This window comes from Acipenser ruthenus, chromosome 52, assembly GCF_902713425.1.
Source record: "Acipenser ruthenus chromosome 52, fAciRut3.2 maternal haplotype, whole genome shotgun sequence".
Taxonomy (NCBI): domain Eukaryota; kingdom Metazoa; phylum Chordata; class Actinopteri; order Acipenseriformes; family Acipenseridae; genus Acipenser; species Acipenser ruthenus.
Genome location: NC_081240.1, coordinates 5,920,565 through 5,936,767, shown reverse-complemented (window position 1 = coordinate 5,936,767; position 16,203 = coordinate 5,920,565). Strand labels below are relative to the sequence as shown.

The 16,203-nt window shown below is 41.1% G+C and overlaps 1 pseudogene; it reads left to right on the top strand.

The window, feature by feature from the left end:
- Window positions 1-4,965: 4,965 nt before the first annotated feature.
- Window positions 4,966-6,021, top strand: LOC131722943 (GTPase IMAP family member 9-like; annotated as a pseudogene).
- Window positions 6,022-16,203: the final 10,182 nt, after the last annotated feature.

Genomic DNA, 16,203 nt, shown 5'->3' with positions numbered 1-16,203 from the left:
AAGCTCTGCAAATGTCTGTGATAGTCTCTGTGCGCTGATACACTAACAGCCAGCTTGTTTCCTTATGACCGCCCCTATGTAATGCCAGGGGCATGTATGACTAATCATGAGATTCGCCTTTTTTTGGCACAAATATTGGAATTATTGGTTAGTAGCCAATTTAAATTAAAAATTGACAAGACTGGCATGTTACCCATATCGATTGGCTCATGGCAGCCATGTTTGTTCATGTAGGAACTTTTCCTGAATAACTTTTTTAGTGGACACTACAAAGATATAGTATACCCAAGATTCACGTCAATCGGCCAAAGGGTTCATGAGGAGATGTCGTTTAAGCATTTTACACAAAATCCAACATAGCTGCCACACCATGTGACCGATCCATTTTTCCTGAAATAGAATCAATCGTGGACATAAGCACACTATGTACAACATTTTTCACAGCTGCGCTATTTACCATCCATGAGAAGTAGACTGTTGAATATTGTCCAAAATTTTCATTAAATCCAAGATGGCTGCCACACCATGTGACCAAAGGCCGCCATATTGACCACGACACAACATCCCATAGTCCTCTACATCTGTGTGAAACTTCATGCGTTTTGGTGCAGCCGATAAGAAGTTATAGGCAGTTTTAGGGCAGCAGTGTGGAGTAGTAGGGCAGCAGTGTGGAGTAGTGGTTAGGGCTCTGGACTCTTGACCGGAGGGTTGTGGGTTCAATCCCTGGTAGGGGACACTGCTGCTGTACCCTTGAGCAAGGTACTTTACCTAAAAAAAAAAAAAAAAAAAAAAAAAATTGCTCCAGTAAAAACCCAGCTGTATAAATGGGTAATTGTATGTAAAAATAATGTGATATCTTGTAACAATTGTAAGTCGCCCTGGATAAGGGCGTCTGCTAAGAAATAAATAATAATAATAATAATAATTTTATAGCCAGTTGTGTATGTTGATGATGTCATGCATCACATTTGACCTTTAGGAGATGTCAGAGGTCATGGGCAATGACAGTTTTTCATACTGCACATGACTTCCTATATGTCTTTAATAATAACTATGGCCCTCCCTAAGGAATTAAAATTTCAACGTAAATTCCAATATGGTTGCCACGCCGTGTGAGCAATCTGTTTCAATCTGCCATTGTCATAGTTCCAACAGTGGCAGCAGTGTGGAGTAGTGGTTAGGGCTCTGGACTCTTGACCGGAGGGTCGTGGGTTCAATCCCCGGTGGGGGACACTGCTGTTGTACCCTTGAGCAAGGTACTTTACCTAGATTGTTCCAGTAAAAACCAAACTGTATACATGGGTAATTGTATGTGAAATAATGTATAATATGATATTTTGTAACAATTGTAAGTTGTCCTGGATAAGGGCATCTGCTAAGAAATAAATAAATAATAATAATAACTTAAGTTATTAAGTCAAGAGTTTTGAAAAATTTCCAAATTTTCCACGAGATCCAATATGGCAGTCGAACCATGTGACTTTTTCATTTGGGGCACCAGTCTGGTTGTCCAGCCATAGGCATCTACTTATGTATTCATTTTCATAACTCTGCGATGTTGTTTGTGCGCAAAAATAATAATAAAAATAAACACTGCAAAAACAATAGGCTTCCCCAGCCTTCGGCTTGGAAGCCTAATAATACAATTAATTTAATCAGCAAAAAGGGTTTAACAAATTCATTAATACTTATGCAAATAGGCAATACTATATTTAAATAATGCATTCACATTCATAAACAGTAACCATATCACATGTTTAACCAAACAAATAGCAATTATAAGTTTAAGTTATCCATATGCAAAGGAACTGGGAAAATGTTTGGGAGACAATACAGCCACTGTCATGCTCCCAGGCAGAGTATGCCATACCGTCTCTGTAAACTCTTTATTTATGTTGCATTCACTAGTCAATCTGGGTGTCTATATAATAATTCTACTATCACCCAAATAAAAAAAAAAAACTGTAATGCAAAGGTTGCATGTCCCACTCCTTACGACAGAACTATGGTCTGCAGACGGTGTTTTGCTTTTGTGGTCGATGTCGACTCATCCTCATACTTGCTTTTCTTCACAGGAGTACCTGGGTAACATACCTCGCTCTTCATCACTTCCAAATATCTCTTAAAGAAAATAATGTCCAACATTCACACGCAGCTATTAGGCACTAGATATTGCATTTTCTGATTTGTATTTGTATTTTTTTATTTGTTGTAACAGGGCAAGGAGCCCTGTACATGGATTTATTTATTTATTTTTAAAATGGGGTCTCCCCCTCTGGCCCTGTGCAGTTTATTATTTTGTATTTGTTTTGTTGTATTGTTATGAATAATTTTATGTATTTATATGAAGACAAAGCGCTGCTGTTTTTTTTTTTTTTTTTTTTTTTAAAACATGTTCTGACAGGTGTCAGTGTTTTTCCCTTTCTGCTTCTGACCTGACGTCACCGCACAGCCACCCTGTCACATTTGTATTTGTGTTTTTTTTTTGGAGCTCTGTGTACAAACACACATCACTCCATTGAAGTGAATCGATATAATATGTTTTTTAATATTTATTTTACTATACTGTTTGTCGCAAATGTATTTTTAATTTTCACCTTTCATTAAACTGTACCATTTTAGCACAGCCCCAACCAATTAAAATACAACCAGGCTACAAACAGGTTTGTTTTAAACCTTCTTTAAAAAGCTGGTAAATTGTGTACCAGAACTTTATTCCATTGTAAACATAGTGAATATGAAGTTTGCTGCTGTGTTGTGTGTTACCCAGTGGGCTCAATGCATGCAAAGAAATGAATATGTGTTGTTTTATGGTAACATTGTTTCTGAACTCTATGTTAAAAATCACCTTTCTTTTCATCAGTGAAAGAGAAATTGCAGGAGCAGAAGAAAGAGAGAAGAAACTTATCCAGTAAATCCAGTTAACATTGTTCTTCAGTGATAGCATACAGTACAAATCATGGCTACTCAGGTTTACAATAACTGGAGCATTGTTGTCATCCTTGCTTTGTGTCGAACACCAAGGATGGTTAAATGTAATTATTTGTTAACTATTTCCCTCAGGATTCGCTTATAGTTCTGCTTTATTGTGCTGTACTAAACTTGGGCCAGATATTAATTCCATTGAAGTTCATTATTTATTTATTTATTTGCAGATGCATTTATCCAGGGCAACTTACAATTACAACTTACAAAATATCACAGTACAAACTATCACAGTACAAAATATCACATTACAGAATTTCATATTACAGAATATCACATTACAGGTAAGAGCAATTATAAAGCATAATAAAATCAGTAGCAAATAAGATCAAATTCAAATAAGAGCAAACTAAAGGATACAGTAAATAATTACATTTGAGAGCGAGTTTGACTAAGAACAGTTAACTTATAGTAAAAATGTTTGATTATATGAGTAAAATCCAGTAAGAGCATGTAGTAAGTACGATAAATGGAAGATAAAGATTTCCAGTAAGAGCAATTACAAAAAATGTGAATACGGATACCTATAAGAGTAAAATCAAATACACGATACAGGAAATAGTTAATATTAAGAGCAGTAATAGAATATGGCCAGGTATGGTGCAGTGCAGTGTAAGTACAAGCTGATGCAAGTACTGGAACAATTGGGTGCCATATAGTCCAGTAAAGTCGAGAGTTGTGGGGTTTACAGATTCCGCCTGAACAGATGTTTCTTGAGGAGTCACTGGAAGGTGGTCAAGGACTGAGCAGTCCTGATATCCGTGGGTAGGTCATTACACCACTGAGGGGGCAACTGTGGAGAAGGAGCGGGCTCTGGAAGCAGGGGAGCGGAAGGGGGTACAGCTAATCTACCGGTAGCAGAGGAGTGGAGGGGGCGAGAGGGGGTGAAGGGAGAAATTATAGTCTGGAGATAGAAGGGAGCAAAAAGATCAAGAAAGCGATAGGTGAGTACAAGAGCTTTGAATTGGATACAAGCAGCAATAGGGAGTGTGGCAAAGTGGTTAGTAAGGGGAACAGGTGTAGAGGTGATGCGGTGCAGGAGTGACAGGCAGACAACGGTAATCCAGTGAAAAACGCTTTTATTTTATTTCCTGGTCTAGTGACCAGGAAATAAAATAATAAGCCCCGGCAATACACAACGATGTGTAGAGCGCGGGGATGAAAAACACAGGTTACACTCCTGAATAAAGAAACAAAAACACGTTCACCCGTCTCGGGTGCGTGCAGTCGTGCTGGTGGTGAGTGAATACACTTTATTCTGTGACAGTTCGTGATGTGGTGATCCGGCTTGTGCTGGCCCAAGGCGACAGCTCCGGATGTGCTTTAGCTGTCTGGTGATTTCAAAAAACACAGACAGTTATTTTACAGCGACAAACAAACACAAACACACACACACGCAACTCTTTACAGAGTAATACAGTAATTCGCTATATCGTCCTTCTCGGTCCTTGGCTTAACCCAAATGAAGGAAAAGAACAGCGTTACCCTGGCCCCTATATGTAATCCCGCATGATATCTAGGTAAACGGTTGCAGCTGCCTTATTACTTGTAGCTGCCCCTCGTTTACCTGTCAAATCAATACGGTCTTACAACAGAGTCTCGCTTCTTTCCAGGCTGACCCACTTCCCGGTCCCGGAAACGAACTGTCAGGCCAGCCCTTCCAGATACTTCTCTTCCCGTTCTTTAGCGCCCTCACAGGTTGGGAGGAAGATTTATCACCAGAACTCATTGTATTTCTGTCACAGGAGCCAATGTAGAGAATGTAGCAGCGGTGTAGCGTCAGAGAAACAAGGTAGTGACAAATTGAAATGCTCCCACAGCCAGTGTCACATGAAATCAATAATGTGCAATATTGTGCAATTACACAAGTGATTAGAAACCAGAATCAAACTTGATTCAAAGTGTTGACACAATGACATGGCCTCTGCTCACTCCAAGATCTTAGCCAGTCACAAACAAACCAGAATGTGTTTCTAATTCAATCACAATTGTGTTTTATTTTTGTTAGTGTTTGGATTTGAGTTGAGGATTGTACTGATTGGGAAGACTGGCTCTGGGAAAAGCGCAACGGGAAACACCATCCTGGGCAAAGAAGCATTTCCATCTGAGCCTTGGGGAGAATCAGTAACAAAGATATGTGGGAAGAAGAAAGGGGAAGTGTTTGGGAGACAGGGGGTTGTGGTTGACACACCTGGCCTGATGGACATACAGTTCTCCACTGAGCACATTACTGAAGAGATCGCGAAATCTATCCAGCTGTCCTCCTCGGGACCCCACGCTTTCATCCTGGTGTTACAAATAGGCCGATTCACACAGGAAGAGCAGAAAGCAGTGGAGATTATCGAAGATGTTTTTGGTGAAGGAGCTTCAAAGTTCATGATAGTCCTTTTCACCCACAAAGAAAGCATTGAAGACAGAACGATTGAAGAGTTTGTTCAGAGAAGCAGTAAAGAGCTCCAGCAGCTTGTTCAGAAATGTGGAGGTGGGTGTCACGCCTTCAACAATAAAGACATGAACGATTGCACCCAGGTTACTGAGCTACTGGAGAAAATAGAGAGGATGGTGGTAGAGAATGGAGGAAGGTAATACAGCAGTGAGATGTACGAGAAGGCTGAGGCAGTGATCAGAATAAAACAAGAGGAGTTACTGAAGAAGAAAGAGGAAGAGATACAGAGGGAGCAAGATGAATTCAGGGCAAAGCTACAGAAAGAACTGGAAGAGCAAAAGAAGAATATTGAAGAGGAATATGAAAAGAAAGAGACAGCGAATAGGATAGAGAGAGAAAAGAAGGAGAGGGAGCTGCAGGAAAGAATAAAGACAGAGGTGAAAGAAGAGATTAAAAGACTGGAGGAAGAGTTTAAGAGAGAGACAGAGGCCAGGGAAAAGAAAGAGCGCGAGGAAAAACAGAAACAGGAGAAACAGAAAGAAAAAGAGAATGAAGAAATAATACAAAGACAAAAAAATGAAATCAGAAAGAAAAAAGAGAAAGAAGCAAGAAGCAGAAAATGCAAAGCTATCCTGGTATGAAGTACTTAACCTGGGTAAGAAGGTGGTCGGCTGGATTTCGGTGTTATTCAAGTAAATGACTTTTGATTTGACTTTATTTGCTCTCTGTATGACAAATAAGACTTTTAAAATAATGCATATGACCCGACACTTTATTGGTAGATTTTACTGTTAAGTGTGGATTTGAATTGTATTATTAAATGCTAAATAAAAGCTTGTAATGCCCCATTTCTCTTTTTCCAACAAAAAGAGTAGATTGTGCATGTGTTCAAATGGAAAGTTTTAGGCAATATTCATCTTATTTACCCAGTAAATAAAATTAAATGAAATGTATGGATAAATAACATTAGTTTCTCCTATACATTTGAACAGAAGACAGTAAACAGTATACTCAAGTAAATGTGTATGAGCTGGTTACAGACCCACACGTGAACAATCCCAATACACTGTATAAGCTGCGTACAGACCCACACATATACAATCCCACTACACTGTATGAGCTGGGTACAGCTTGGACTGTAGTCTGGGGGGCATTAGAAGGTTCAGGATTTTAAAAAATATATATATATTTTTATTTTATTACAGCAGCTGTCTTGTAAATCTTTCCAATTCCTAACAACGGATGTTAAATAATAAAAGTGGTTTGCTTGCTATTTCAGAAGGACCTTTTACACTGAACTTTTATGACCCCCTGTGACAGAAATACAATGAGTTCTGGTGATAAATCTTCCTCCCGACCTGTGAGGGCGCTAAAGAACGGGAGGAGAAGTATCTGGAAGGGCTGGCCTGACAGTTCGTTTCCGGGACCGGGAAGTGGGTCAGTCTGGAAGGAAGCAAGACTCTGTTGTAAGACCGTATTGATTTGACAGGTAAACAAGGGGCAGCTGCAAGTAATAAGGCAGCTGCAACCGTTTACCTAGATATCATGCGGGATTACATATAGGGGCCAGGGTAACGCTGTTCTTTTCCTTCGTTTGGGTTAAACAGGAGGAGAGAAGGACTGAGAGAGGAGCTCTCAGAAATATAAAAAAGGAATAAGTGTTACGTGTTGTGTGTTATTTCTGTCTGTCTATAATTGTCTGTCTTTTTGTCGCACTACTAGACAGTTAAAGCACACCTCCGGAGCTGTCGGCACAAAAGCACTATCCGGAGCACCACTGCACAGAGCACCTGCACGACTGAGTTCACCCAGGACTGGTGACCGTGCATTTTGTTTTTCTGTTCAGGACTGTGTGGGATTATTCACGCTCCCCGTGCTTTACACATTGTTGTGTACTGCCGGAGATTTATTATTTGATGGTCGCCAGACCTGGAAACAGCACAATAAACACTTGTTCACCAAATTATCGTTGTCTGTCTGTCACTCCTGCATCGCATCACCGCTACACCTGTTCCCCTTACCATCCACTTTGCCACACCCCCCCACGCACACACACCTTTCCTTGTATTCTGTCTATTGAATATTTGTCAAAGAACTTTCTAAATGGCTCCCTATCTCTTCTCAGTGCCTATAATAGGGGTCTCTCCAGCTCTGCTCCTCGAGAGCTCCAATCCTGCAGGTTTTCAATGTGTCTTTACATCATCACTGGCTAAAGATCTGGAACGCCTGTTAATCATGACTAATACTAATAATACTGTCGCAGTATTTCCCGAGTCCCTCTGCTCTCTTTCCCTCGCTCTTGGTTAGTGGGAGGGCGATCTCTGTAAAAATAGAACAAAGCTCTGCTAATTACCGGGTCCTCAGCTTGGGCAGTTGCCCATCGTTCACTAGTCCAGTCAGGAAGCACTTCCATCCATTGGTTTCATCCCTGTAAACTCAGGAGCTTCTCCTTCTCTATCCGCTCACTGATCCCAGCACAACAGGCCTGGACAACTGCATCCTCTATGGGCAAAAAAGCTGGAACCTCCAAGCCATCTCTATTTTCTTCTTCCACTGGAGAACTTGTTGGCTGTCGAGAAAGAGAATCAGCATTTCCATACTGACTTCTGGGTCTATACTTCATATCAAACTGGTAATTTGCCAGACGGGCAGCCCATCGCTGTTCCACGCTGCCTAGAGAAGCTGTCTGGAGATGGGCCAGGGGGTTATCAGTATATACTGTAAATTTTGAACCGTCTAAATAGTCATGGAATTTCTCAGTAATAGTCCACTTTAATGCAAGAAACTCCAGTTTAAAGGAGCCATAATTGCTATCATTCTTCTCAGCAGGATGCAGACTGCGGCTAGCATAAGCGACTATTCGCTCTTTGCCATTCTATTTCTGAGATAGTATTGCACCCATGCCTTGGTGGCTAGCATCAGTATAGATAATAAGGGGCAGATCAAAATCAGCAAAAGTTAAAATAGGAGCTTGAATCAGTACCTGCTTTAAACGGCAGAAGGCAGCTTCACAGTCTTCATTCCACTCCCCAACCTCTGTCGTTGGGAGTTCTTGGCATCCTTTGGGATACCTATCAATGATCCATTAAGGGGTGCAGCAATCTTTGAAAAGCCCTCATAAAATGATGGTAATAGCCCACAAAACCCAGAAATGAACATAGTTCTTTTACAGTACCTGGTCTGGTCCAACCATTCACTGCTGTGATCTTGTCTGGATCAGGGGCCACACCTTCCATGGACACTACATGTCTCAGATATTTCACTTGTCTCTGCAGGAGGCTGCATTTTCTCGGTTTCAACTTCAGGCCGTGACGATGCAGACGACTGAAAACAAAGTCTAGATGGGCAAGGTGAGTAGTAAAATCAGGTGAGTATACAATTACATCATCCACATATATTAATATGGACTCTAAGCTCTACTCCCCCAAGCAACACTCCAAAAGCTGTTGGAATGTTGCAGGGGCATTACATAGTCCAAACGGCATGAGTTCGAATTCATACAGGCCCACTGGAGTGGTGAAAGCGGTCTTCTCACAATCTCTTGGATCAACCTCGACCTGCCAGTATCCACTGGCCAGGTCCAGAGTGGAGAACCAGGCAGCTTGCTTCAGGCTAGTCAAGGCTTCTTCTATACGCGGCAGGGGATAAGCATCCCCTGTAACTGTATTTAACTTACGATAGTCAACACAGAAGCGAAGCGTAACATCCTTTTTCCTTACTAACACAATTGGAGATGCCCATGGGCTTTGGCTTTAACATCCTCTGTAAAAGAGGAAAGACCTCTCGTTACAAGTTAGGTGGAATCTGGCTATACCTCTCATGTACTGGTAGAGCTTCTCCAGTCAATATCCGGTGCTGCACAGTACTAGTCATTCCATAATCCTCATCTCCAGTCAAATACATTAAAAATTAAAAATACCTCACATACACACAAACACCAGACTGACGCTCTGCTGGAGTAGAGCCAAGAGTGCTAGCAGAGAGAAAAATACTGAATAGGTCTGCAAGGATACTTCTTACAGTTTAATAACATTTTGAAAACCTTAACTGAGTTAAGTTACATGTATACATATTGTCTTGAGTGGAAATGGACCTGTCTTCCAGTAGTTAATAAGAACATAAGAACATAAGAAAGTTTACAAACGAGAGGAGGCCATTCAGCCCATCTTGCTCGTTTGGTTGTTAGTAGCTTATTGATCCCAGAATCTCATCAAGCAGCTCCTTGAAGGATCCCAGGATGTCAGCTTCAACAACATTACTGGGGAGTTGGTTCCATACCCTCACAATTCTCTGTGTAAAAAAGTGCCTCCTATTTTCTGTTCTAAATGCCCCTTTATCTAATCTCCATTTCTGACCCCTGGGCCTTGTTTCTTTTTTCAGGTCAAAAAAGTCCCCTGGGTCGACATTGTCTATACCTTTTAGAATTTTGAATGCTTGAATCAGATTGCTGCATACTCTTCTTTGTTCAAGACTGAATAGATTCAATTCTTTTAGCCTGTCTGCATATGACATGCCTTTTAAACCTGGAATAATTCTGGTTGCTCTTCTTTGCACTCTTTCTAGTGCAGCAATATCCTTTTTGTAACGAGGTGACCAGAACTGAACACAATATTCTAGATGAGGATTTACTAATGCATTGTAAAGTTTTAACATTACTTCCCTTGATTTAAATTCAACACTTCTCACAATATATCAACATCTTGTTGGCCTTTTTTTATAGCTTCCCAACATTGTCTAGATGAAGACATTTCTGAGTCAACATAAACTCCTAGGTCTTTTTCATAGATTCCTTCTTCAATTTCAGTATTATAATGCACATTTTTATTGCCTGCGTGCAGTACTTTACACTTTTCTCTATTAAATGTCATTTGTCATGTGTCTGCCCAGTTCTGAATGCTGTCATTTTGAATGACCTTTGCTGTTGCAACAGTGTTTGCCACTCCTCCTATTTTTGTGTCATCTGCAAATTTAACACGTTTGCGTACTATACCATAATCTAAATCATTAATGTAGATTAGGAATACCAGAAGACTTAATACTGATCCCTGTGGTACTCCACTGGTTACCTCGTTCCATTTCTAATCAATACTTTCTGTGCATGCATTTCCTTGAATCCCTACTGTGTTCAGTTTGAGAATTAATCTTTTTTGCGGGACTTTGTCAAAAGCTTTCTGGAAATCTAAATAAACCATGTCATATGCTTTGCAGTTATCCATTGTCGATGTTGCATCCTAAAAAAAGTCAAGCAGGTTAGTTAGACACGATCTCCCTTTCCTAAAGCCATGCTGGCTGTCTCCCAGGATATTGTTACCATATAGGTAATTTTCCATTTTGGATCTTATTATAGTTTCCATAAGTTTACATATAATAGAAGTCAGGTTTATTGGTCTATAGTTACCTGGTTCGGTTTTTTCTCCCTTTTTGTGGATCGGTATTACGTTTGCATTTCTCCAGTCTGACGGTACAACCCCTGTGTCAAGAGACTGTTGCATGATCTTGGTTAGCGGTTTGTAAATAACTTCTTTCATTTCTTTGAATACTATTGGGAGGATCTCATCCAGCCCAGGGGATTTGTTTATTTTAAGAGCTCCTAGTCCCTTTATAATATTGGAAAAACATTTTGGAATTGGTTTTAGCCCCCTTAGCAATGATGATTTCTATCTCTCTCTTGGCCTTTCTAACTTCCTTTTTGAGTTGTGTTTGCAGTTCCAAGTACTCTTTCTGTGCACTTTGTTTTTGATCTATTAAACTATTTTGGCCATTTTGTTTTAGATTTAGATTTGTCTACTTTTGGGATTTAATTGTTTTGCACCTCTAGTACTACATTTTTAGTACTAGATTCCTAAATAGAGGCTGTGTGGTCCAGTGGTTAATGAAAAGGGCATATGACCAGGAGGTCCCCGGTTTAAATCCCACCTCAGCCACTGACTCATTGTGTGACCCTGAGCAAGTCACTTAACCTGCTTGTGCTCCGTCTTTCGAGTGAGACTGAGGTGGGATTTAAACCGGGGACCTCCTGGTCATATGTCCTTTTCTTTAACCACTGGACCACACAGCCTCCATTCCTTGCCCCTTCTCCTTATCAGCAACTCCTCATTTAACAAAGAACATATGTCTCCTCCTCTGACAGTTCTCAGATCAGGGAAGAGGGGAGAGAGAGAGAGAGAGAGAGAGAGAGAGAGAGAGAGAGAGAGAGAGAGAGAGAGAGAGAGAGAGAGAGAGAGAGAGAGAGATGCCCCCCCACACACACACAGGGATGGAAATAAGACTCCTATTGCATAGCATTTTCACCCAGTTCAGTTCTCTGCAAGAACAAGGTAGTCAATTAAATGATTACTAAAAGTATATTACAAATACTACAGTGTTTGTGCTCACTGAAGTGTTTCAATATGTCTGCTACTGGTCATATGCACTGAAGTGAGCACTAACCCTCAAGTGTTGTTTCTGAATATAGATGTTACAATGCAATTGGATGAGACCAGAGAAGAGGGCGCTGTTCCTATAAATCCAGGTAAATGCCTTCATACCCCCTGCAGCACAATGTTAAATGCCTTGTGAATGCAGCCCTATCTATCCTGCATCAAATGCATCAAATGGACCTAATATGGCAAAAGACTACTGTTGTTGTATTAACTGTATATACAATAAAATAAAAACTCAGCCTGTGACACACGCTATGATGATATGAAGCAGGGAACCCAGTAACACACAGTAATGATCTCAGGTTCCAGGACGTGCAAATTGTTTTCTAATTGTAGAATATTAGCAACACATTTCCAGCACATCTGTCCTATAGCCCTGCTCCTGTCATTGTGCTCAGTGAAATACCCTGCAGGTGTTGAGTGCAAATAAGAGAAATAATGGACAGGCTGATGTCTTTGTTTGCTATTAACTCTTTCATTTAACAGGCTCCATTAAAGCTACTGAGCACTACAGCGATTTATCTTTTTCCTTCCAATTTATTTTATTCACATTGTCCGATTCCCATCTTCTCCAGGCTGCATCTATCGAGCCCAGCGCACTCCATTCTGTGCAGCTCAGTCATTCATTACAATTGGTTAAGGGGTATTTAAGACCCAATTGTCATTAGGTAAGCCAAATAGCTGTCAAAATTATGGTAAAGAAAGAAGACAAGCTCTGTCAAGTTCCTTGGGGAGTGCTGATGGACAGCAATCTTCAAGTCAGGCCACAAATTTTCGATTGGATTTAGGTCGGGGCTCTGACTGGGTGTGGCAGGCTAGCTGCAGTGATGACGTCAGACCAGAAAGAATCACTCACAGAGGCAGAAGTGATTAGTGAAACTGAGCTGCAATGGCTGCGCTCAGTGCGTTTAATAAACAAACAAAAAGGTTTTAAACAGAAAACAGGACACGGCTCTTGAGGCCAAAATAAATAGTCAAACAAAACGGACTAACACTTAAACAAACGGTGGATGAACAGACAAACAAACACGGTGAGTCAAACAAACTTATATTTACTTTTTCCTTAGTTTTACTTTTTATTTTCTCCTTCTCCACACTCGTTCTCCACTCACCGAACACACAACCCCGAGTGAGTGAAACATGCATCTATATATACTGTTGTGCTGGGATTCAATTACTAATTAATTATTCACTTGAATCCCAGCACGTGAATTAATTATGTGCAACCTCGTGCTCACGTATTAAATACTTTAAATGCACGTGAAGTCCTTTAAATCCTGTGCCTAAATACAATTATACAATTTAAATACTTGTGCTCATTACCCACATTATATCCCGTGTACCAACTACAATACACCAACATTAACACAGCACACGTAACATATAACACAGAAATGCACACAGGGGCGGGCCACATTGCCACACTGGGCCACTCAAAGACATTTACCTTTTTGTTCCTTAGCCACTCCAGTGTAGATTCTGCTGTGTGCTTTGGGTCGTTGTCATGCTGAAAGGTGAACTTCTGTCCCAGTTTCAGCTTTCTTGCAGAGGGCAGCAGGTTTTCCTCAAGGACTTCACTGTACTTTGCTCCATTCATTTTCCCTTCTATCCTGACAAGTGCCCCAGTCCCTGCCGATGAGAAACATCCTCATAACATGATGCTGCCACCCCCATGCTTCACAGTAGGGATGGTGTTCTTTGGGTGATGCGCTGTGTTGGGTTTGCGCCAAACATAACGCTTTGCATTTAGGCCAAAAAGTTCCATTTTAGTTTCGTCAGACCACAAAACATTTTGCCACATGGCTACAGAATCTCCTGAGTGCCACCCTACCATACAGGCCAGATTTGTGGAGTGCTTGGGATATTGTTGTCACATGCATACTTTGACAAGTCTTGGCCATAAAAGCCTGTAGCTCTTCCAAAGTTGCCATTGGCCTCTTGGTAGCCTCTCTGATCAGTCTCCTTCTTGCTCGGTCATCCAGTTTGGAGGGATGGCCTGATCTAGGCAGGGTCTTGGTGGTGCCATACACCTTCCACTTCTTAATAATCATCTTGACCGTGCTCCAAGGGATGTTCAAGGCCTTTGATATTTTTTAGACCCATCCCCTGATCTGTGCCTTTCAACAACTTTGTCCCAGAGTTCTTTTGAAAGTGCCTTGGTGCTCATGGTTGAGTCTTTGCTTTAAAATGCACTACCCAGCAGAGGGAACCTACAGGAACTGTTGAATTTATCCTGAAATCATGTGAATCACTACAATTTAACACAGGTGGAGGCCGATTAACTTGATGTGTGATTTTGAAGGCGATTGGTTACACCTGAGCTAATTTAGGATTGCTATTACAAGGGGGGTGGATACTTATCCAACCAAGCTATTTCAGTTTTTATTTTTAATTAATTTTCTACAAATTTCTAGAATATTATTTTCACTCGGAAGTTGTGGGGTAGGATGTGTAGCTAAATGAAAATATATATATATATATACAGTACTGTGCAAAAGTTTTAGGCAGGTGTGAAAAAATGCTGTAAAGTAAGAATGCTTTCAAAAATAGACATGTTAATAGATTATATTTATCAATTAACTAAATGCAAAGTGAGTGAACAGAAGAAAAATCTAAATCAAATCCATATTTGGTGTGACCACCCTTTGCCTTCAAAACAGCATCAATTCTTCTAGGTACACTTGTACAAAGTCAGGGATTTTGTAGGCACATAGTCAGGTGTATGATTAAACAATTATACCAAACAGGTGCTAATGATCATCAATTCAATATGTAGGTTGAAACACAATCATTAACTAAAACAGAAACAGCTGTGTAGGAGGAATAAAACTGGGTGAGGAACAGCCAAACTCAGCTAACAAGGTGAGGTTGCTGAAGACAGTTTACTGTCAAAAGTCATACACCATGGCAAGACTGAGCACAGCAACAAGACACAAGATAGTTATACTGCATCAGCAAGGTCTCTCCCAGGCAGAAATTTCAAGGCAGACAGGGGTTTCCAGATGTGCTGTCCAAGCTCTTTTGAAGAAGCACAAAGAAACGGGCAACGTTGAGGACCGCAGACGCAGTGGTCGGCCAAGGAAACTTACTGCAGCAGATGAAAGACACATCATGCTTAGTTCCCTTCGCAATCGGAAGATGTCCAGCAGTGCCATCAGCTCAGAATTGGCAGAAAACAGTGGGACCCTGGTACACCCATCTACTGTCCGGAGAAGTCTGGTCAGAAGTGGCCTTCATGGAAGACTTGCGGCCAAAAAGCCATACCTCCGACGTGGAAACAAGGCCAAGCGACTCAACTATGCACGAAAACACAGGAACTGGGGTGCAGAAAAATGGCAGCAGGTGCTCTGGACTTATGAGTCAAAATTTGAAATATTTGGCTGTAGCAGAAGGCAGTTTGTTCGCCGAAGGGCTGGAGAGCAGTACACAAATGAGTGTCTGCAGGCAACAGTGAAGCATGGTGGAGGTTCCTTGCAAGTTTGGGGCTGCATTTCTGCAAATGGAGTTGGGGATTTGGTCAGAATTAATGGTCTCCTCAATGCTGAGAAGTACAGGCAGATACTTATCCATCATGCAATACCATCAGGGAGGCATCTGATTGGCCCCAAATTTATTCTGCAGCATGACAACGACCCCAAACATACAGCGAAAGTCATTAAGAACTAACTTCAGCATAAAGAAGAACAAGGAGTCCTGGAAGTGATGGTATGGCCCCCACAGAGCCCTGATCTCAACATCATTGAGTCTGTCTGGGATTACATGAAGAGAGAGAAGCAACTGAGGCTGACTAAATCCACAGAAGAACTGTGGTTAGTTCTCCAAGATGTTTGGGCCAACCTACCTGCTGAGTTCCTTCAAAAACTGTGTGCAAGTGTACCTAGAAGAATTGATGCTGTTTTGAAGGCAAAGGGTGGTCACACCAAATATTGATTTGATGTAGATTTTTCTTCTGTTCACTCACTTTGCATTTTGTTAATTAATAAATATAAACTATTAACATGTCTATTTTTGAAAGCATTCTTACTTTACAGCATTTTTTCACACCTGCCTAAAACTTTTGCACAGTACTGTATATTTGAATGCATTTTAATTCCAGGCTATAAGGCAACAAAAGGTGAACATTTTGAAAGGGGGTGTAGACATTCTATAGGCACTGTAGTCAGTATAGACTGTGTGTGTAGAGTCTCTATCTTGTATATAAAGCAGCCTGGCTGCGATCAAGTTGCTGCAGTGCTTATCTGAGTGTCAGGCAGCCCCTTCTTCCTGGCTTTACTCCAGGATAAACCCCATGACTGCTGCTGCTCTGGTGCTGGCTGTGGCAGCTAATGCCTGGTACCAGCAGACCTCTGTACCCCAGTGCCTACTCTGTAGGGACAGTGTCAGGGCTGCTACTGGGGCTTGGGCGGCCTC